Source organism: Cynocephalus volans, chromosome 8 (assembly GCF_027409185.1).
Source record: "Cynocephalus volans isolate mCynVol1 chromosome 8, mCynVol1.pri, whole genome shotgun sequence".
Taxonomy (NCBI): domain Eukaryota; kingdom Metazoa; phylum Chordata; class Mammalia; order Dermoptera; family Cynocephalidae; genus Cynocephalus; species Cynocephalus volans.
The window spans coordinates 140351602-140375359 of record NC_084467.1 but is presented as its reverse complement, the minus strand read 5'-3'; the positions used below and the strand labels follow the sequence as shown (position 1 = coordinate 140375359).

At 33.7% G+C, this 23758-nt stretch overlaps 1 protein-coding gene and 1 long non-coding RNA gene across 2 annotated transcripts in view; both read right to left on the bottom strand.

The window, feature by feature from the left end:
• Positions 1-23758, bottom strand: part of LOC134384026 (procollagen galactosyltransferase 2-like) — a 235169-nt gene that overhangs the window by 93127 nt on the left and 118284 nt on the right. The window lies entirely within an intron of this gene.
• The window catches only part of LOC134385259 (uncharacterized), a 60381-nt gene that overhangs the window by 26487 nt on the left and 10136 nt on the right, over positions 1-23758 (bottom strand). Inside the window, exon 2 of the long non-coding RNA XR_010024279.1 lies at positions 11953-12069. This is a non-coding gene — a long non-coding RNA (uncharacterized LOC134385259). The remainder of the gene's footprint in view (positions 1-11952; positions 12070-23758) is intronic.

Here is a 23758-nt window from a genome sequence, read left to right as displayed (position 1 = left end):
TGAGTTGGGGTGAGGAAGGTTAGGGACGGTAAGTGCATTGAACTCAGTCAAAGAGATTACCATAAGGTATCCTCTAATTAGTGGTGACAGAAGCCATGAAAGATCATCTAGGGTATTTACATGCAACTCAGCTTTGACAACAGAACGTTCCCCTCGGAAAAACCTCTATCAGAGATCGAATTAGGACAATAATCACTGCTTTCTTGCCAAATTATTTCTGCCATCATGCCAAACATATAAAATGGTTTTTATTTAAAAATTCTTCCACCAGATAGTTCCACTCATGTATAATGCTCTAAACATAAATTCATGTACTGTTCTCCATGGTGACATCATTATTTCCTGCTGATGATTATAACCTACAAAAACTATAAGCTATAAAAACTACATTTAAAAAAAACTTAAGTTCTAAAGCAATGTGATTTGATGTGAGGTGATTCTAAGCATCTGTAAGTTCATACTGAAGTTTTAAGATACATTAAAAGATCTGAACACGTGGTTAACACAGCCTTGACACAAACTGTTAGGATGGTTTTATAACAAGAAGTAAAAAGAAAAGTGCCCTGCATACAACAGACATTCTAAGAGTTGACAGGTGAAATTATATTTACTGTGTAAATTATCTATACGGCTTAAATAACCAAAGTTTTTAAGTGACTAAAGGTAAATCAGGTAATAGAAACAGGACATTTAACTGCTTGGCAGTGACTGAGAAGAAACTTATTTTATTGCCCTGTATACAGAGTACTACAACGTTACACATACCTAGACAGACAGAGAGACACACAAAGGTAACAAGATACTAGTAACAGCCAAAAAAACCTAAAATTAAAATTAAAATCCAAATTGTGCAAATTATTTGGAGGAAAAAAAGAATTAAGAGATGACTATAGAAGTATACGCAAAATTAGACAATAGTGGTTGGGAAGCAACAGTGGCAATACAATTGAGGATAATGAGTTACACACCTGTTTTTTGTTATACACAATTACAAATTTGTTAAATGATTGATTGAGGTCTAGAAATAACGGTGCCTTCCACATGTGTTTTTTGTGGGTTTTTTTGTTTGTTTTTTAACATGGCTGCTGATAGAAACAAACTAATAAGGAAAATGAATCAAATCCTATAAGCAAACAAGGAATCAGGTACTAGAGAAGAAAATGATTCCCTGATTTACATATTTTTCAAAAATTTACTTTCTCCACATATCATACAAAATTTAGTTCTTATTCTAACAATGCTCTGAAGCAGACATGTTTTAAGTAACATTTTAAATTCCATCAAAAATTTCATATGCCATAGTATCATTCCTTAACAAATCCCATGACAGCTAGAACAAAGTGGATTTAAGGATGATACTGCTGTTAGATAGAAGCAAATTGCACAAACACCAAAACAATGCCCAATCTTAGGCTGATAATATAAATTGTCATCCAAACCAGATGCTTTCAAAGTGAATGGAGATACTATTAATAATTACACCCAGGCGATATGTATAGCTGCAACTATCCTGGGGAAATCAAAACTTAAAGTCACTCTTAAAGATTTATGCTGAGAAGAAAAATTTTGAAAGATATCAAAATATGAAGGTAAGAAACACCATGGATTTTTTTAAACAAACAATATCTACTTTTATGTTTTCCCAGATCATTAGGTAATAAGTATAACATATCTAAATAAAATACCTACACAGTAAGAGCCAATTCCTCCAAAAGCTAAATAACTGCACCAAAAAAATATTCTTTAAAAAGCTAAAATAATTTTTCATTTTTTTTTTAATAACGGGAGGGATGAGAATATATTTAACACAGAAAGCGATTTTATCCTATCAGAAATGATAGGAAATATCTTCATTATAAATGAGTGCCCACTAACAAATTCAAAGGAAATGATAGTTAGAAAAATAACAAATAGTGATAATTGACTTGGGTAAGAGTCATTAACCAATGCTGAAGCCACTGGGCAAAAGTTTGGCTGGGGGGGGGGATATTTACAAAGTTTCAAAGTGTTTCTCCTTAGATTAGTTATGAAAATAGTTTACGGTGAAAAAATATGGCTGACACCATTTTAACCACATGATCAAAGTTAACCATCACCAGAAATGGGACACACTAATATCATCTAACTGCTAACGTGATGTACACTGAGAAGAACTCAGCATTACTTTTTACAATATTCTTGCCAAAAATGCATGGTCTGACTCTGACTATGAAAAAACAGTAAGACATACCCCAAATCATGAAAAATAATGAAAGACTGACAAACTACTCCAGATTAGAGACTAAAGAGATAAGGCAAATAAATTCAATGTGTGATCTGGACTGGATTCTGGACAGAAAGAATTTACAATGAATGGAAAACGGGAGAAATTTTAATTTAGAATGTCTACTAAATAACAATATTAAATTTCAAAATTTGATATACAAGGGTCTTCAAAAAGTTCATGGAAAGATTTGCATTATTTTTCAATTCCATTTTTTCATGAACTTTTTTAAGTACCCACATATTATGTCATGCATACACACATGTATATGCACACACACGTAAAGTCAATTCTCATTATTTGTGGTAAAGTCAGCAAGAACACTGAATTAGCAAATAGTGAGTGAACCATTCTCCTAGAGGAAATATGGAGTTAGGCTCCCAAAAAACTCTCTGGTCACATTTTCATCAATCACTGAATACATAGCTCTGTTTGGTGTATTTCTACTTAAAGACATTATTTAATATATACTTTTGATTCATTAACACTGAACTCACAGCCAGCAGTACTACGACTCATGACTAAGCAAATCTTCCCTAACACAAGTACTATCTCCATAAGACACATCATAACCTTCTTGCATGCAGGAACACCACAGAGCACCTCAGCCCTGTGCTTTCGGTATATTTTAAACAGAAAAATCACCAAGAAAAAGCACAAAAATGCAAAAAACACATGGCACTAAACAGACCATGAAAAGAACACTTGTTTACAGTATGAGATCTGAAGCAAGAAGGCAGTGTGTCACCTTATCCTAACTTCAACAAGGAACAAGAGCATTTGGGTGCCTAGATTTGTTTGCCTCTACACATGTCCATGAATGACTACGGAAGTGTCATGAGTATTGATATGGGTGTTCCAAATAAGTTTCAGCAAGTAGGTGAACTTGCAAATACAAAATCTGCAAATAATGAGGATCAACTATGTGTGTGTGTGCACACAAACGTACAAAATGTTAATACATGGCAAATCTAGGCTAATAGTATACAAGAATTCATAGTACTACTCTTACAATTATACTGCAGGTATAATTTTTTATTGTTTCAAATGAGAATTAAAGAATACAAAGTGGGGGTTAGGGGGTGGTAGCAATGACAGGCAATACAAAAGTGAACATTAATATCCAAATATATATATATATATATATATATATATATATGTTAAAAGATTTAACCGTGTTAACCAAGTGTATGCAAATGAACAGAGTACATACACTTTGCCCTCCTAGAAAAGGGGTATCCCAAATTTTAGAGATTAATTATGCAAACATATTTATTTCCTGCTGAAGGGGCTTACAATTTCAAACAGTAGCATTAAGAGGCAATTGTGATGATGCATTTTCAACCAACCAATTTCACCTCTATAAATTTACCTTAATAATATGTGCAGCAGCATTTTCATAGTAAAAACAATTATTTTCAAAACTTCAACATACTATATACCTCAATATGTATATATACAATTAAATACTATTTACAGCCATTAAAAAGTGTCATAGACAAGTTTTTATGGAAACAGATGTCATATTCTTAAGCAAAATATATCAGGTCACAAATACATATGGTCATATCAACCAACAAATAACAATTACAGCTAAATGGAGGAGATTTTATAAAAAATAAATACTGGCACTGTCTAATGTTTCCTACACTAAACATGAAAGGCTTTCATAATTAAGAAAAATTAATTTTTATTTTATAAAAGATGAGCTTATGCATTTGCTTTAACTACCTATGACTCCTTTTAAAGTAGTATCTCCTTTTAATCTTAAGCATTTTAAATTTGCTGCTGTAACACTTGATAATATTATACACCTTTAAGCACCCATATAGGCTTCCAATTGTTTGCTTGTTTATTATTCAACAATCTCATAATTTAAAAGATTATAAATTACCACTGAAAAATTAATCTGCTACAAATTACAAATTACTAACAATAAATGTTACAAAATTGAAATTATACAAAATTTTCTTCATATTAGATTCTTAAAAACAATATTTTCGATGTGAAGTGATTAGTCCTCTATCATTACAGTACCTTATAGGTATTCAACGAAAACCTTAAGTTAAAAAACCGATATAGGCCTTTTATAAAAACATTCCTAAGTATCTGGTATACTTTCTTGTTACTCTTTTTTTAGGAATCAAAAATATTACAATTCACAAAATGAAGAATAATTTCAATAATCTGAGGCTCACTTTTAATTTTTTTTTGGACCATAGGCAAAAAAATTTGGGGCGAGCCCTATGACAACCTGTAAATTTAAAAAAATAATAAAGTAAAATAAAAAAATAAAACACTAAAAATTATACATGTCTTAAAAATTAATAGTTAATAATGGATATAAGTTTTAAAAACAAAATGAACATGTTTTAAAATCAAAAGAGCAACAATTTAATAGTGATCTTTCATAACTGAAGGAATAAATATGAAAATAAAACTAGTAGGATACAATAGCATAAGGTCACTAGGGTTTATGAAACTGCTTCATAATTTGTAATCAATGACTGAAAAAACATTTTCCAATCAAATTTCATTGTTAAAGGATTTTGAAAAAGAAAATCAATTTATGCAGTATAATGATATACAAACAAGCAACATTCCTCTACTAATTGTCAACAGAAAGCTGAATCCTCTAAAAAAAAAAAATCTATTACATACAACACAACTACAAGGTGCTCAAATATTCCTTAACTAAATTGATTGCAATCTAATCAAGACTTAATTTTAAAAGGCTCATTAAGAGCGTCTAGTGATAAAATGGACTCTCCCTTTCCACTCAAACTCATGTCTCGTTTCATTAGACATGGACAATTAACTCATCCTAGTGTCAGATCTATGGCAGAGTAATTAGCTTAAGTTTTACAGGTTACTTACAGTGTTAATTTACTAATGAAAACAAAGGTTTATTCTCATTGGGTCCACCTTTTTACCCCTTCAAAGAGTGTCTCACAAATTTTAATAACTGTACTTTCAAATAAATACAATTTTTATTTCAAATCCTCCAAATCTTTCTTAATGGGTGCAAAGCAGTGACTCTATAAAATGTATTGAAATACTACCTGAAATACTACCCAATCTGAAATAAAAATTTAATTATTATTGCACTGCTTTATACTTTTCTGTCTTTAAGCTAAATCATTTCAGTCTATAATGAACATGTAACCAGAAACAGAACCAAAAAATAATTCAGTCAATATTCTAAAATGAATTTTATTTTAAAAACACAGAGAACAAAAATGAGGGGATGGGAAATAAGAACAAAAGTGCAGGAGGAGAGAACACCATGGAGCTAGTTCATAGTTCTGAAATACCAGCAGATCATATAACAAGCTGGTATTTAAACCAGTGCTGCAGAAAGTACAGCCTAAGAGTACAGAAATCAAGCATTTTTCGAAACTTTTAGAGCATTCTGACTGGATAATTTTATGTCTACTGATATAAAATTTTTTTTAATGGGATTAAATTGATATATTTTTAAAATGCCATTTCTTTAATAAATAATTTTATTATATTTCACAAAAAGATGGTCTACAATGGATTAGATTTTTTCTAGTGGTCATTAACCATATATCATTTGAAAAGCAATAATATAAATTCTTTCAGAAAGACAGGTCTTCCTTTCTCCTTAAAAACCAACCACAATCACCTTTGAAGTTGAATTCAACACCATGTCCCATGACTTTTTAAAAACAAAAAACAAAGGACTAACACGGCTAGGCAATTAGTTTTTAGTTAGAGCAGGACACCTTTAAGACATAAAGCACTGACACCCCGTCATCAAGTACATCAAAGGCTCTAAGGTTTAAGAGACTATATTTGTTTTGGATTCAAAGTATAATTAATATCAGAGGAGTGAAGTTTCACAAAGACACAGATATTATTATCCCAACACAATAAAGAACTTTCTAAGCAGAGTTGTCTAAGACTTGATCGTTTATTTGCAGACTTTGGTTACTTCCTCTTCTGCCCATCTCCTCTACTACTGTCAAGTTATCTTTTTTAATAATAACATATCATATAACTTCTCACCTCAAGAGCATGTGATTGCTAATGGCACTGTTTTCAAAATGAAAAAAAACCCTTGATATAGCATTCAAGGCCCTTTATCTGAGATGACAATAATCTGTTCAGTTGAATTTGAATTTGTCCAATGAGTTATGTAAGTTTCTATTTAAGTGCAGTATTTAGTTACAAATGAGGGAATGGGTGAGTTATTTCACCTCTTTAATCCTCCCTTCCTGTTAGAAGAACATAACTACCTTCCAAGGTTGTCACATGATCTGAGTAAGACATGGGCACACATAGTGAGGTTGCTGATACCACCTAGCCATTGTTATTAGCAGCTCTACAATGGTTGCCTGATCCCTAGTGCACATCGCTTCATTTCCAGAAAAGACCTCTATCACTGTGTCTGCAAACTTCTAGAAGATGCAACATTTGATTGACCTGGCTTTGATCAACTCTAGACACACATTTGATGCAGGAGCGGGAAGGAGTCAGGAGAAGGTGAACAGTAGAAACCCAATAGCATGGCTACTTAGTTCCCTCCTGTTACTGACAGGGGAGGTCACCCCAAATGGTGTCCCCTACAAAGACCATTCATACAGACTTCCAAAAAGTAGACTTCATTTACAACTTTAATAACTGTCACTCCACAATAATTTATCAAGTAATACTTATCACTCCACAACAATTTATCAAGTATCTTAATTATGTACAAAACACTGTTGTGTTTTAATGACTTAAATGTTTTCATATGCTACATTAGAACCAGCTGAGTGCCACTTTTGTTTGTGAAGGTGGACCATTCCTTCTATCATGAATACATTTTTCCCACAGCCCTCAATGTAGCCTCTGCAGTCCTCTGCTACTTCAACTGAAAAGCTATAAATACCTTCTTTTCCTAAAATTACTTCTCTAGCATCTGTAATCTGCTTTAAGTATATGGTTTTCTGTTAGAAAACATAGGATTGCATCCTTTAGGAAACATTCCTGAAAAATCAAGTGAATGACAGTACAATATTGTGATTTATAATAAGATAGATATATTTGATCTCTGTTCCCTAACACACAGCTCCTAAAACTTTTATATCTTCAAAGTAATTTGTGTCTTTTTGTATACTAATAAGATGACTGATGGCTGGGGGTTCATTGCAGAGGAACCAACCATGTAATTAGAGGGTTGAGAGGGGCTGAAGTTGACCACCAATGGCCAATGAGGTAATCAATCATGCCTACAAAATGAAAACTCCATAAAAACCCAATACGACTAGGTTTGGAGAGCTTTCCAATAGCTGAACACATGGAGGTACCTGGAGAGTGGTGTGCCTGGAGAGGGCATGGAAGCCCTTTCCCATATACCTTGCCCTTTACGTCTCTTCCATCTGGTTGTTCATCTATATCTTTTGCAATATCCTTTATAATAAATAGGTAAACATAAGAGTTTCCCTGAGTTCTATGAGCTGCTGTAGCAAATTAATAGAACTCGAAGAGAGGACTCATGGGAAAACATTTATAGCCAGTTGGTCGGAAGTATAGATCACAACTGGAACTTCCAGTTGGCAAATGAAGTAGGGGACAGTCTTGTGGGACTGAGCCCTCAACCTGTGGGATCTGATACTTATCTCCAGGTACGCAGTGTCAGAATTTAATTGAATTACGTGACACCCAGTTAGTGTCCCCTGGAAAACTAACTGGTTGGTGTGTGGGTGAAAATCATCACACATCTGGTGTTAAATGTATTATATTGAGTGGTTTGTGAGTAGAAAAAACTTTGGTTTTCCTCACATCTTTAATAGATAGAACAAAATTTCAAATGTATTATCATTGAGGGGAAAAAAAGCTTAGAGGACTCTTACAAAATATATTCATACTGGCCTCAAAGTCACTCAATATTCAAGTTGTTCTGGTACTTCTGAAGTTGTTACTCCTTTTAGAAATGGTTTGTAATTGGAAGGTAATATACCACTGAATAGAGAGTACAGACTTTAGGTTCAAATTTTGCCTGCCACTTTTTGGCACTGTGACCTTTGGCAAATTACTAAACATGCCTGAGCCTCAGTTTCCTCATCTACAAAATGGGAATAATAAAGCTTGGATTAATTAAAACAAATGCATGTAAAATACTTAAAACAATGCCTGATGAAAGTACATACTCTACAAATCATAAGAAAAAGTGAAAATTGACTTTCATTTGTAAGACACTTTCTAACAGTATGCCCTGTTACCATATACTTAATTTCAGGGACAGAAGGTACAGTCTGCCTGCTACAGATCAATACTGCCATATGTTAGCTGGTACAGACAAAAAGTTCCTAAGAGCTTTCTAAGCCCTGATCACAGTCTCTCATGAAATCTGACTGAAGTTCCTGCTCTTCAGTTGGTTCCATGATGTTACCTAGGCACCATTCCACTGGGTACTTACATACAAAATCAATGCTGCTGAGCTCATCAATGTTGAAGTAATACCAATCCAAGAGAATAAAGATTAAAGTTGAATATTAACTTGCCTGCTTAAAACCAGTAGCTTAGAATGATACAGTACTACCTATCTTCCCAAAAGAATTAAAAGTATGTAGGGTTTATAATTTTCTCTACTTGCCAAACCTTTTTTGGGGGGACAGGAAGGAGGTGCATCTATGCCTTTAATTTATTAAATGAACTAAACAGTCACTGCTTTCACAGATATTTTTTCTAGTGCCTACTCAGCTCCAGGTACTAAACAAACACCAAGGAAATAAATACTCCATAAAAGATATGGTCTGATCTAAGTTTACAAGTTTAGTGAAGGATTCAGACCTGCAAACAGTATTTCCGTCATATTATTTTTGTTAAACGTAAATTAGACAATCAGTAAATTAAGATTTTATTTTATTTTATTTTTTTGTCTTTTTCGTGACCGGTAAGGGGATCGCAACCCTTGGCTTGGTGACACCCGCACCGCGCTCAGCCAGTGAGCGCACAGGCCATCCCTCTCGCCGCGGTGCTCCCAGCTCCGCACTCTCCCGAGTGAGCCACGGGGTTGGCCCATAAATTAAGATTTTCTACCTTTTTACTTTTTTACATACATTGACAACTCTGCAGAAACATTGAAAGCCAAATGGCTTGTCCTTTGTAATTCTTGAAATCCACCTCAATCAACCTAATTACTTACATCAATGCTTCTTTTTGTCTACATCTGTTTGTCATGTGCTTTATCAAAAAACACCCAAGCAACAAAGACAATACCTTCCAGTTTGACTTTACTTTTACTATTAACACTTTTAAGACTGCAACAGAATAACTATAACATAAACCAAGATGGTTTGGTTAACAATTTATTATGTACAGATATGAAGTAAAACCAGAGAAGACACTCTTGGTGTTATAAATTTATACGTGAATTCTTCAAAGAATTCATATAACATAATATCAAATATACAGGAGCCAGTCAAATTAACTTGATAAATCCAAAGCAAGTTAATCTGTAGCATTTTAATAAAACTGAAAATGTAATTCATAGTTAAATTTTATTTTTTGGCATTTTAATTAATTTTATTATTGTTTTCTTGCAGTGTGTATAATCTGAGTTTTTTTTTTTTTATTACACTAGACAATGGTAGAGGTTAAAAATAAATAAAATGTGTGAAGTGTTTCTACTGTGGTTAAGAGCAAAGTAGTCAAGACAGAATGTAGGGCTGGCCGGTTAGCTTAGTTGGTCAGCTTTGTAACACCAACGTCAAAGGTTTGGATCCCTGTACCAGGAAGCCATCCAAAAAAAAGAAAGAGAGAGAGAGAAAACAAGGGCAGAATTTGGAAGCACCAACCACTGAAAAAAGAAAACAGAAAACCTATGAGGATGTGGGATATTCAAAGGTTACAAAACAAGAAATTACCATTTCCCAAGCTGAAAAAAATGTAGTATTACCTCAGGATACTACATGAGTCTAAAAATAAAATTTACTACTCTAACCTATAGAGTTGAGATAAAATTTATTAAGAACCATCATTAACATTAATTGATCGCTTACTACATGCCAAACACTGTCTTTAGTGCTTTACAACTCAATCTTCACAACTACTATAAGAGATAAGTAACATTACTACTCGCATTTTACAGGGCACAAGGAGATTAAGTAATTTGTCCAAGGTCGCAAAGCTAAGTAGGAGAACCATGATTCAAACCTAAGCAATTTGACTGCAGAGCCACTCTTTTAACCATTCCATTCTTCTGCCAAAGACAGCAGAAAATGTTCTTTATTCATGATAGCTAATCACACAGTTCCAGGCTCTCATCCTTGTTGTCTGCATGTAAGTAAAGTGAGTAGAGGGTTATTACTACAGAATTAACAGAATCTCAGGAGAAAAAAATATTTTGTTAACTGATAGAATAATTTATTTAACTGAAGGGTGGATACACGTCACTCTTATGGTGAAGATTTATCTGTCCTTCAGTTGTGCAGACTTCGTTCACTGTCCCTAGGTAATTAAATTAGTAATACTGAATGCAAATGTAATCATAAGTCCAAACATAGAAACCAAAACTTCATGGCATCGGCTCACGTAAAAAGGTCACCACTCAGCTGATTGAGAATATGCTTTAGTTTTTTTTTTAAGATTCTATAAAAATAATATTTTTTAAATGCAACATTTAATAATGCTCAAGGAGAACTTGTATACTTCCATGAAAATATCTTTAAACTCAGCTGATAAGAACAGGTTAAAATAAGATTTAAACATAATCATTTAATATTAAGGACTTTTTCCCCAAACTTCTTAGCTACTAAGTCATTCATGTGCAGGGAGCAAAAATGATTAAGATCCAGTCAGCTAACACAAGGGCTTAAATAAAGCTCTGAAAACAAGCAAAATTAGGTCAGGATAACTTGAGTCTGGTTTTCATAAGCTCCACAAAGCAACTCAATGCATATGCTGGAACATAAGCTGACCACAGCTCTATCACTTGGTAGCCCTTTCAAGTCAATGTATTTACTAAAGGAAAAAAAAAAAAAAAATCACTCTTCCTAACAATAATTTAATCTTCTGGCAATCAAAATCTAGGTATTTTAAATCAGTGATTTTCTTATACAGATAGAAATTCAAAAGTATCCTGCCTCATAGTATATCACTGGATAAAAGAAAACTAGGCAAACAAAATCTTTTTAACAACAATTTTGAAAGCAGACAGTCAGATGTTTACTAATTAAACTCACCAAACAAGAAGGGGCAAGAAAGAAAAAACAGAAGTAATATAAAGCAGAATGTCTAGAAAACTTAAAATCAACACAAGATGTTCATAAAAACCAAAATGAGTCATTTTAATAGATTTCTGTCTTCTAACTCTCCCAATAAGTTGACATACATCCAAAGTGATTCATTTGACTGTTCTGATTTAAATCTCATCAAAAAAATTTTTAGATTTTTCAAGCTTTTAGTTGCATATTTTTATATACAACAGTACAGTCTGACTAATTTACAAACTGGCAGCTTCTCAAGTGTAAATACCACAGTAAGTTAACATAATAAACGGATGCTTTAGTTTGCTAATAGATAAATGATTATTAACAAGGTAAAATCATTCCACCACCTTAAAGTTCAAAAGTTTCTGATATGGAGTAAAGTATCTATATCTGAATACTTTATTATTAGGATGCAAAAGTTTAAGTAAATTATTCACATAAAGACTTGCCCCATTTTCAAGGACTTACCTTCTTTTTATCCCTCATTGAGCCTTTGCCTCGGACCATTATTTTACATCCTGTTTCTGCTTCAAGCTGTTTGGCTGTAAGTCCTCTGGGTCCAAGGATTCTACCAACAAAATTAAACTGTGAAAAAAAAAGTTACCATACATTATTCACTTGCTGAAATGTATAGTTCCTAGATTTTAAAACATTTATATACACGCATGCACACGTGCATGCACATACACACACAACTGACCCATAAATATTATGGGTTTCAGCTGTGTGAATCCACTTATACACAGATTTTTAAGAAGTAAATATACACATAGTACTGTAAATTTATTTTCTCTTCTTTATAATTTTCTTAACATTTTCTTTTCTTTAGATGACTTTTTGTAAGAACACAGTATAAAATACATACATCATACAAAATATGTTAATTAACTGTGTTATCAGTAGGGCATCTGGTCAACAGTAGGATAACAGTTAAATTTTGGGCGAGTCAAAAGTTATACATGGATTTTCTGTCTTTTTTCTTTTTCTCTTTTAAACTGAAACATAATTAATTGTACATATCTGTGGGATACACCACTGAATAGCAATACCTGTGTACAATATGTGATGCTCAAATGAGGACAATTAGCATATTCAACATTACACAATATACATGGATTCTCAACTGCTGAAGAAATCAGCAAACTTAATCCCCGCCTTGTTCAAGAATCAACTGTAACTACTTAAGTTAAATATTTTATTAATACTAAGATGAAATAAAATCTAGAGGCCTTACAAATTTCTTGCCAAGTTTGGGGTGTAACTACAACAGCTCATTTGTTTAGCACAAAAAATTTTCATATGTACATGGGTACTTCCAAAAGTTTGTGGAAAGATTAACATTATCTTTTAGTTCCATTTATCCACAAATTTTGTAGTACCCTTGAACAAGTTTTTTTTTTTTTTTTTTTTTTTTTAGGTCAATAGAAAGAATAAACTGACTGTGAACACTGAAAAGTAAATTTTCCTTATTCACATGTCAAGTGCATAAAAGACCAAAAGAAATGAGTGTTTCCCATCAGTTCCACAAAAACCCATGGCTGGTTTTCATTTATCTATTCAATCAAGTAGGTAATGATTCTTATCCATACAGCTTCCTACTTTTTTTTTTTTAGCATTTATCCTGTTAGTACATCATTACATAAAAGTAACATGCTAGAAAATCCATTGCTGTCAGGGCTTTAGAAGCTGGGTACTTCAATCTTCTGTATTCCAAAGGCCTCACCACATCTTAGAAAAGTAATTCTCAAATGACAGGTGAGTAGTACACCTGTATCCTTTGAATAAAGCCTGCCTCTCCCAGGGGATTTTGATACAACTTCTTTCACCTCAAATTGAGACCCACAGCTTTTGATCTATAAGTACTTGATCTAAGATCCTAGATTCTGAAATTTGTCCAAACTACTTCTTTATATTCAAATAAAGCCCCCTATCCCTGCCCAGTTCTTCAGCAGGTGGTACTTTACCTCTTTATCCAACCTAAATCCTTACTGTCATCCATTTTAACAAGGCACTTATTCTAACTTAGAATCCCCAGTCAACCTAACGTTCCATCTCCAGTCCGAATAAATTCAAGTAGTATACTACGGTAACGTGTTTATAAACTCTGAAATGACACAGATTTCAGCTGGTCTCCAAGCTCAAATACAAAATAATAATTAGAAATTTGAAAGTCACATTAAGTAAGCCTCAATTGTACAACAGGGGTGGTACTTACTATCTGGTAGAGCTATAATGCCAATTGTGTGTGCAACTATGTGTGCATATAGCACAATAACAAGGTCCACTACAAGGTGTGCCACAAAGTAGACAATTAACAGCCTATCATGACCACTAAAAATTCTCTTTAGGAAACCTCAGGCCCTCACCTTAACTCAACAATTCAGCTTAGAATGTCATAGAAGGAGATATGATAAATAGTAAATTTGTCCTACAGAATTCCAGAGACTTGACACCTAGACAGTGAGTTCTGCAGTAAACAAGAAAGAAAAGGTAGAAATAATACACAGAACAATTAACCATCCCTCCCCACAGAACACCAACAGCCAGGCATCCGACTTGCAGGTAATATGCTATAGTCTTCTTCTCTAGAAAAATTCAAACACCCTCAGAAGATACACTTCCATGTTTCAGCATTGGACTTCCATCTCAAAGTCTGGCACTTCAGGTGATCACCGCAAATCAAAGCCAGCAGTAGACAAGCTCTATTCATGAACACAAGCTCCTAATTCAAATGTTCAGTGCTTCATGTTTAAATATGAATAGACAAATAAGGTTTACCAAAAGCTTCAGAGGATGGGCTCTAACATGAAAGAGATAGTACAAGATAAAGAAGCAGGACAAGGGACTGATCCTTGAGGAATAAGACTGCTGGATAAAGAACACTAAAAAAAAAAAAAAAAAAAACCTTTAGTAGTTAGTGCTATTTTCTAAAATGCCTGTATACATTTATATCCCCAGTAGAAGAGCATAATTTGTTTGATGCACTTCCTCTCCAACACTTGTCAGTTTTTTACTTTAGTGTTTGTTATTTTAGCCATTCAATTAGCATTCCTCCAATTACTAAAGAGGTTAAGCATTTACTCATATGTTTATTGGCCATTCTGATATACGTTTTTTGAAGTACACTTAAAGTTTCCTATTTTTCTATTGTGTTATCTTTTTCTCATGGATTTCTACTTTGCAATTACATGGACAGCAAATAACCTTTTCCCATCCTGTGGCTTGCCTTCTCCCTTTCTAATGGTGTCTTATGATGAGAAAGTCTTAGATTTTAATATAGTACAAGTTATCAATCTTCTCCTTCATGGTTAATGTTTTCTGTGTCTTGCTTAAAAGAAGTCTTTCCCCACCCCAAGGTATCAAGATATCCTCATGTATTATCTTTTAGAAGCTTTATTGTTATGCCTTCCACATTTATGTCTACAGTGTACCATGAACTGATGTCTGTGTATGAGCCAATTTTTTTTTCTCTCATGTGGATATCCAAATGTCCTAGTCAGTTTTACTGGAAAGACCATCCTTTTCCACCTGCTCTGCAGTGCCATCACTGTCATAAACATTTTTATACACTTGGGTCTATTTCTGGGCTCTCTATTTTATTCCATTAATCTATTTATCCTTGCTTTAATATCACACTATATTAATTATTGTAACTTTAAAATAAATCTTGATATGTATTATATCAAGGTCTTCCATAAAAGTGTCTTAGGTATTGCTGGCCCCTTGCATGTCCACATATATCTTAGAAAAAGTAGGTCGATTTCTAAATAATACTTGCAAGAATTTTCATCAGGATATTATAATACAGAGTCTTCAAAACCATGAACATGGTATAATGTCTCCTTCGGTTAGGTCATCTTTTATTTTTCTCAAGAATGTAAAGTTTTTTTGATTGTGTCTTTACTCATTTTTTTTGTTAGATTTATTTCTAGAAATTTGCACAACATTTTTTGCTGTTATGTACTGTATTTTAAAATTTCATTTTCTGTTTCTGGTATAAGAACACATAAGTGGTTTTTCCATACCAACCTTGGAACCAGCAATCTTGTTTCTTCATAAGTGATCTTCATAATGTTTCTGTAGTTCTTTTGGGATTCTTTATGTAAACAATCATATCACTTGCAAATACGACAGTTCTATTGTTCTCCTTTCCAGCCATATATTTTTATTTCTTTTTCTTGCTATACTTACAGCACTTAAAAGACATAACTGACTTGTTTCAGATTTCAAATATAAAACTTTCAACAGTTCACCATAACGTCTGAAGTACTGTAATCTGTACACTTTTTGTAAGTACACTTTATCAGATTCAGAAAACTCCCTTCTAATTCACTAATTGGCTAAGAGTTTCTTTTTTCAAAAATCACAACTGGATATCTAAATCATCACTTTTTCTCCATCTACTGAAACAATCACGATATTTCTCCTTAATTCTGCTATTACAATGGATTACAACTAATTGTCAAACGTTAGACCAACCTTACATTCTTAAAATAATCTCAATGTAATCACAATACATTACTCTTTTTAAAAATTGCTGGTCTCAGTTTCTTAGTATTTTGGGTTTTTTGTTTTGTTTTAATTTATATTCATGAATTAAACTGGCCTGTAATTTTCCTTTCTCATAATATGCTTCTTGGGTTTTGGCATCATGGTTATTCTGGCCTCAAACTGTATTGTGATGTATTCCTTCTTTTTCTAATCTCTAAATGAGCTTGTAGAAGGCTGATGTTATTTCTTCCTTAAATACTGAATAGAATTCACTGGTGAAGCTACCTGGGCCTAGAGTTTCCTCTGCGGAAGTTTTTAATTATGGATTCATTTCTTTAATTCACATTTTCTCTTCCTTCATATGTCAATTTTGGTAAGTTGTGTTTATCTAGAAATGCACCCATATTGTCTACATCTTCAAATTTGTTCATTTAAAGTTCACGTCTGTGGTTGGCCAGTTAGCTCAGTTGGTTAAAGCATGGTGCTGATAACACCAAGTCCAGGGTTCAATCCCTGTACCCACTAGCCGCAAAAATACAAATTAATTAAATAAAGCTCATGTCCAATTTTCTTCTTAATACCTGTAAGATCTGAAGCCATGTCCCAATTTTCATTCCTGATTGGTTATCTACATCTATTTTTTTTTTTTAAATCAGTCCTCCCATGTTTTCAAAGAATCTACTTTTGCTTTTGTTGATTTGGGTGGACTGATTTCAAAAATGGCCAGAATTCTCCACCTCTCATCATATCTGTGCCATCTGCAATGTAGATTTGCACTCCTCCCACCTCTTGAATCTGGACTAGCTAGCATTGTGCCTTACTTTGGTCAATACAATGTAGTGGAAAGAATGATATGCCAGTTAAAAGCCTAAGTGTCAGTTTTACATGGTTCCACTTTCTCAGAGCCCTATTACTCCGATGTAAGCAGGCTTGGACTAACCTGTTGGAGAATGACTCAGGCACCATCAATGCCCACAGCCAGGCAACTCCGAAAGCAGAGCTGCTTGGCCGACCTACAGCTGACTGCAGATGCAGACTAGAAGAACTGTTCTGCTGAATCCAGACACAGAAGTGGGAGCTTAAATATGGCTTATTCAAATTTTAAGTTGTTTTGGAGGTGGTTTATTATAATGTAGCAATAGCTAGCTGATTGTCTTCATTTTGTGCTTTTCTTCTCTTTAACTGCCTTTTACTCTTAGTTTTATTATTTACTTCCTTCTACTTCATTTGGGTTTAATCTGGTTATTTTTTCAACTTTTTGAAATGGATGCTTTGCTTAGTGCACCTTTTCTTCTTTTCTATGTAGATATTTACATTTACCCCTCAGCTGGCTTTAGCTGTATTGCACAAATTTTGACAGGTAATACAGTAAACCCTTGAACAACACAGGTATGAACTGTGGGGGGTCCACTCATACACATATGAATATTTTTCAGTAAACATACAAGGATCCCAGAATGTTTAACATCATTTATCCTCAATCCAGTTTATATGTCATTGGCTATTTTTCAAATTCTATATATATTTTAAACAGGAAATAATTATCACTTTGCACAGATAATATGCATTTAGATTTACCAACATATTTACCATTTCTGTTGTTCTTTATGCCTTTCTGTGTCTTCAACTTTCCAATGAGGGTCATTATTCTTCTGCCTGAAAAACACCCTTTAGTATCTCCTTTACTGGAAGTTTTCTGATGCTGAAGTCTCTCAGTTTTCTTTATTTAAAAATATCTTATTTTTAATGAGCAGGAATTCTAGTTTATTTTCTTTCAGCACTATAAAGATTCTCTACCCTGTCTTCCAAGCTGTCTTCCAGTTCACTAATTCTCTCTTCAAATGCTTCTAATTCTGTTAAATCCACCTGGTGACTTAACACTAGTTAAGGGATTTTTCAGTTTGATTTTTCTTTTACAATTTACATTTCTTGGCCTTGTCTTCTATCTTCTTATACATAGTAAACATAGCTCTTATAAAGTCTAGGTATGATAATTATAATATCTAGAGTCTCTGTTTCTGTTCTCATTTCTTCAGATTTTTGTTAATGTCATCTTCCCTCCTCGTGTACTTGGTTATTTTCTAGCATGTGCCAGAAAATGTACTTACTAAATTGCCTATAAAAATACCATAAAAGCCTAAGATAATGTTATCTTTCTCCAGAGAGGATAAATCAGGTTCTGACATGCACTTGTTACTAGCAACCAGAGATCACCTCAATACAATCTCACTTTTGAGTTAAGGTACAGTCCCTGTGAGGTCCTGAGACCTTCTGGTTCACTCTTACTCCTAGAGTCCACACCCATCAGTGTCCCTACCCAAAGCAAAAACTAAGCAGCAGGAATGGGGAGTCTACACAGACAGATTATAGACTCCAATCCCTGTTACCCCAAAGCTCAGCCTCTCAGATGCTCTCTCCAGATTCAGCAAACATACCCAGAAAAAAAAAAAAAAAAAAAGAGAGATCCCATAAGCCAGGTTTACATCCTTGATCCTCTGTCCTCCTAAGGATCCTGAACTAGTAATTTTTCACAATCTTGCTGGGTCTTTGATGCATTAAAGCAGATTTTTTTTTCCTATTGTGTCCTATTTTACTAGAATTGCTCAGCTGCTCTGAATGACTTTCTCAGTCCTTAAACATGGTAGTCCACTGGCACTCTATAAGAGGCTGCCTTTTAATCTAAATCTAGAACTGACATACCTTCAGGCAGTACAGAGTAATAATATATTGGAATAAGGGTCTGAGGAAAAGAAAAAAGAAACATTACACACAAAAAATCTATCAATATGCCTGGTCCTATGTTCATCTCCAGAAGCTCTTCACACTTTTCTGCAACTTCATAACTTAACGTGCTTATACACTCGCAGATTAAAACTTCCTTTCCTCTCCCTAGCCCCAAAACAACCAAGACAGAGACAATAATTTCCACATTCTACCACTCACCCATTTCATTTGGTTTTGGTATTTTTCAGTAGAAAAGGGGACAGCCTTTCATTTACAAATTCAATTCAACAAAACACTTATTCAAGGCTTGCTATGTGGTAAGGAGTGAAACATATGTAAGAGATGAAAAAAGAAAAAGAAAAGAGAAAACTCCCCCCGTTCTCCAGAAGTCTGAAAATGACTTTATGCTATTTGTTACCCTATTTCTTAAAATAAGTAGCCTTGCCAGCTATTCTTCAGTAATATTACTGAGGCATTAACCATCTCAAATATGGCAAAGAAAAAAAAAAGTCTAAAAAATGCTTTATCAATTAAGATATTTTAGCACTTCAAATAACGAATATGTAATTGGTTTTGACCTGTGTCCTTTGCCAATCAAACCAGTTGGCCTACACTTCATAACCACTTAAGAGGCTCCTCTCTGACACATCTTATCCTTTTCACATATTAAACCCTCTTTGCTGAAACCACACTATCAAGATTACATAAAGGCTTCTGCCACAGCTAATTAAACCTCACAATTACTATTTACTAAACAAAAAGTTTTTAAACCAGTTAAAACCCAAACATTAAATTTGTACCACAAAATTTTCTTAACCTTAAAAATGAACCAATCACTACTGCTCCAAGAACTAACAAACAATAGCTCAAGTATATTAAAGTGCATATCACTGGGATTCTAATACAATTGAAACTGTCAAGGTCATCCTTCTCAAAATGTTCTAAGAAGTGAAAAAAAAAAAAATTAATCACAGCAGCTGCTTTGTCTACTGCAACCAATTTCCAAGTTAGTATCATTTGCCTTACATTAAAATTCACTGTTGATTTATCATGCCAGTTCTGCAGCTTCATTCAATTAAAACAATGTCACAACACTTTCAAAGCAAATCGTTTCAAACAGCCTAAGCTAAATGCAACTTTAAAGTCCAAAAGAAGGGAAAGAAAAAAGAAATATTCATTAACCCTACTGTTTAAGTACAGACCTTCTCTGTGGCTCACCAATTATATTTCTGCCAAGTGTCATGTTAATTTCTAAAGAAGAGGTTTAACAACAACAATCATGTCTAATGCGATTCACTGCTGCTCACTTCATTTTAAATATATATAAGAGATTTCTCCCAATGACAAACTGCATAAGTATTATAAAAAAAATCTTTCCATTAACCTTTGGATTGATTCTACAATTTAAGGACAAAACCTCCTGTGGCATACTAGCAAAACAGTTAACTAATAAAAAACTGTTTTTCCAAAAGCACCTCAGTGAAACACCTCTAAGAACTGCTAAAGCGTAATCTCTGTTTAAAATTTTTGGAAAAAAACAAAAACTTACAGAAGACAACACGCAACTCTTTGTATCGTTTTCCAAAACAGAGTAATAATCTGTTTTTAAATAATGTATCTAGTATTTTTAAGGTGATTTTCGTTAGATATCTTACAAGCCTTACATTATATAAGTTACACGGGTATGAAACACACACACGCACACAAAAGTGTATGTATATCTGATAAAGTCTTTCACTTAGCAGAAGACAAAAAGTGGACCATCTCTAATCTAGTAAACGCTAGTGAGCTTCCTAGAGAGGAGTCATGACTAGTAGTACTACTCTTTTTAATTAAAAATACTAGTATGAATACATCAAAATACCTTGTGTTTTGGAGGGAAACAAATGTCTTATCTTTCTACCTTCATATTAATTCTAGATAAGTAACAAAATATGTCTCTTGGAGAAACAGCTAATTTATCTAACATCATAAATACTATAGAAACCATTTGGCAGAACCTTTCACATATAGAGGCCTTTATAAATATTTTTGCTAATGTTACATCAAAATTATTATAGACACCATTTGGCAAAACCTTTCACATCTTATAGGCCTTTATACACATTTTTGTTTATGGCACATATATGTACAAGTGCTCTATAAGAAAAGGTGCTGAAAACAGCAGCTGCAAACATGGAAAATCAGTAGCAAGTTATAACCAAAATTTGTGGCATATGAATTTGGATATCCTAAATTATGAAAAATCATGCCTTGAGCATAGATATAATTGGTTAACAGGCTAAAACCATTTAAAACAAATGTCAGGTGAATACAATAGATGATTATCCTTCTAAAAGCTAAATAATAAGAAAAACAAAAAAAATTACTAAATCAATTAAAAATATGAAGTTAATGAAAGTCAACAGGGGTTTTATGGCACAAGCAGATGACAATATCTATGAGAGTATAGGGTCCAAAATCTTATACACGAGGCTGTTTAAAAGATCCTAAACTACTTTCCCAGCCTTTATTTTTGCTATTATCTTTGTTTTCCAGCCACATGAGCAATTCAAAAGTACCTGTAAAAATGGCAAGTACTTTTAATTCTCTTCCTTATAACACCTTCCTTTCTCTTCACCTCCCACCAAACATGTCAAATTCCTCCTCATCCCACAATATTGGGTTCAAGTGTTCCTTCCGTGATCTCCTTGTGTGTTCTTTGATTCCTGGAGAGAGTTGTTTACCCTCCTCCAAAGTGAGACTCTCAAAGCACATTGTAGACACCTCTTAAGCCCTTATCACATGGTATGCAATGATCTGCATGTCTCTTCCAGGTCATTCCCTGAAATCAGGAACCAGCACCTAGTCTTTTAATCCACAGAGCTTCACACAGGATACGGTACATAAAAGAAATTAATATTTATTTATATAGTGAAACTATACAGTGATTTTTCATTTTCACAGTAAAAATTTCCTGGGATTTAAAAAAAACTGGATGGAATTTCCCCATAGGAACGGGGGGAAAAAAAAAAAGATGGGAAACTGCCTGGAAGTCCTAGAGCAATTATGCAAGAAAATGAAATACAAGACATCCAAATTGGAAAGGAAGAAGTGAAATTGTCTCTGTTTGCAGATGACATGATCTTATATATAGAAAACCCTAAAAAGTTCACCAAAAAACCGTCAGAATAAATAAATTTAGTAAAGTTGCAGGATACAAAATCAACATATAAAAATCAGTTCTGTGTCTATACACTAACAACAATATCCCCCCCAAAAAGCACAATTCCATTTACAACAGCATCAAAAAAGGGATAAGTTCAAAGGAGATAAAAGATCTGTATGCTGAAAACTATAAAACACTGTTTGAACTGTTTCAACTAAAACAAAGAAAACAAAGAACACAAAGAAGACAAAAATAAAACAGAAAGATATCCTGTCTTCATAGAATGGAAGAATTCACACTGTTAAAATGTCCATATTACCCAAAGCAATCTACAGATCAATGTAATCCCTATCAAAATTCCCATAGCATTTTTCACAGAAATATGAAAACCAATAATAAAATTCATATAGAACCACAGAAGACCCTGAACAGCCAAAGCAATCTTGAGAGAGAACAAAGCTGGAAGCATCACACTCCATGATTTCACACGAATTTACAAAGCTATAGTAATAAAAACATTATGGTACTGGCGTAAAAACAGACACACAGACCAATGGAACGGAACAGAAGCCCAGAAACAAAACCCATGCTTATAAGGTCAACTCATCTTTGATAAGTACACCAAGAATACACAATGAGGAAAGGACAGTCTCTTCAATAACTGGTGTTAGGAAACCAGATACCCACATTCAAAAGACTGAAATTGGATCTATATTTTACACCATACACAAAAATTAAGTCAGAATTGATTAAAGACTTAAATGTATGACCTAAATAGTAAAACACCTAGAGGAAAACACAGGGTTAAGAAGCTCTTTGTCATTGGTCTTGGCAATGATTTTTAGATATGACACCCCAAACACAGGCAACAAAAGCAAAAATAAACAAGTGGGACTACATCAAGCTAGCAAGCTTCTGCACAGCAAAGAAAAACAATCAATATAATGAAAAAGCAACCTACAGAATGGGGAAGATTCAAGGGCATTCAAAAAATTAATGGAAAAATTTGTAATTATATTTTAATTCTATTTTCCCGCAAACTCTTCTGAAGTAGCCTTTTACTTGCACACCACATATCTGATAAGGGGTTAATACCCAAAATAAATCATTATATTAACAACTCAATCCAGAACAACTCCATAGCAAAAAAAAAAAAAAAAGACCCAATATAAAAATAGACGAGGGACTTGCACAGGCATTTTTCCAAAAAAGACATACAAAGGTCAAACAGGCATATGAAAAGGTGCTTAACATAACCAAACATTAGAGAAAAGCAAATCAAAACCACAAGGAATTATCACTTGACACCTGTTAGAATGGCTATTATCAAAAGATAACCATTGGCAAGGGTGTGGAGAAAGGGGGGCCCCTGTATACTATTGCTGGGAATGTAAATCGATACAACCATTATGGAAAACACTGTGGAGGGTCCCTCAAAAACTTAAAAACAGAACCACCATATTATGATACAGCAATCCCACTTCCAGGTATATATCCAAAACAAATAAAATCAATATGACGAAGAGACATTCACACCCCCACATTCATTGTTCCACTATTCACAACAGCCAAGATATAGAAACAACCTGTGTGTCTGTCAAGGGATGAATGGATAAAGAAAATGTGACACACACATACACACACAAACACACACACACACACACACACACACACTCTCTCTCTCTCTATATATATATATATATGTGACACACACACACTCTCTCTCTCTCTCTCTCTATATATATATACATATATTATTTGGCCACAGAAAATCCTATCATTTGGGACAATATGGATGAACCTGGAGGACATTATGCTAAGTGATATAAGCCAGACTCAGAAGGACAAATACTGTATGATACTTATATTTGGTATCCAAACAAACCTGAACTCACGGAGCAGATGCGGGGG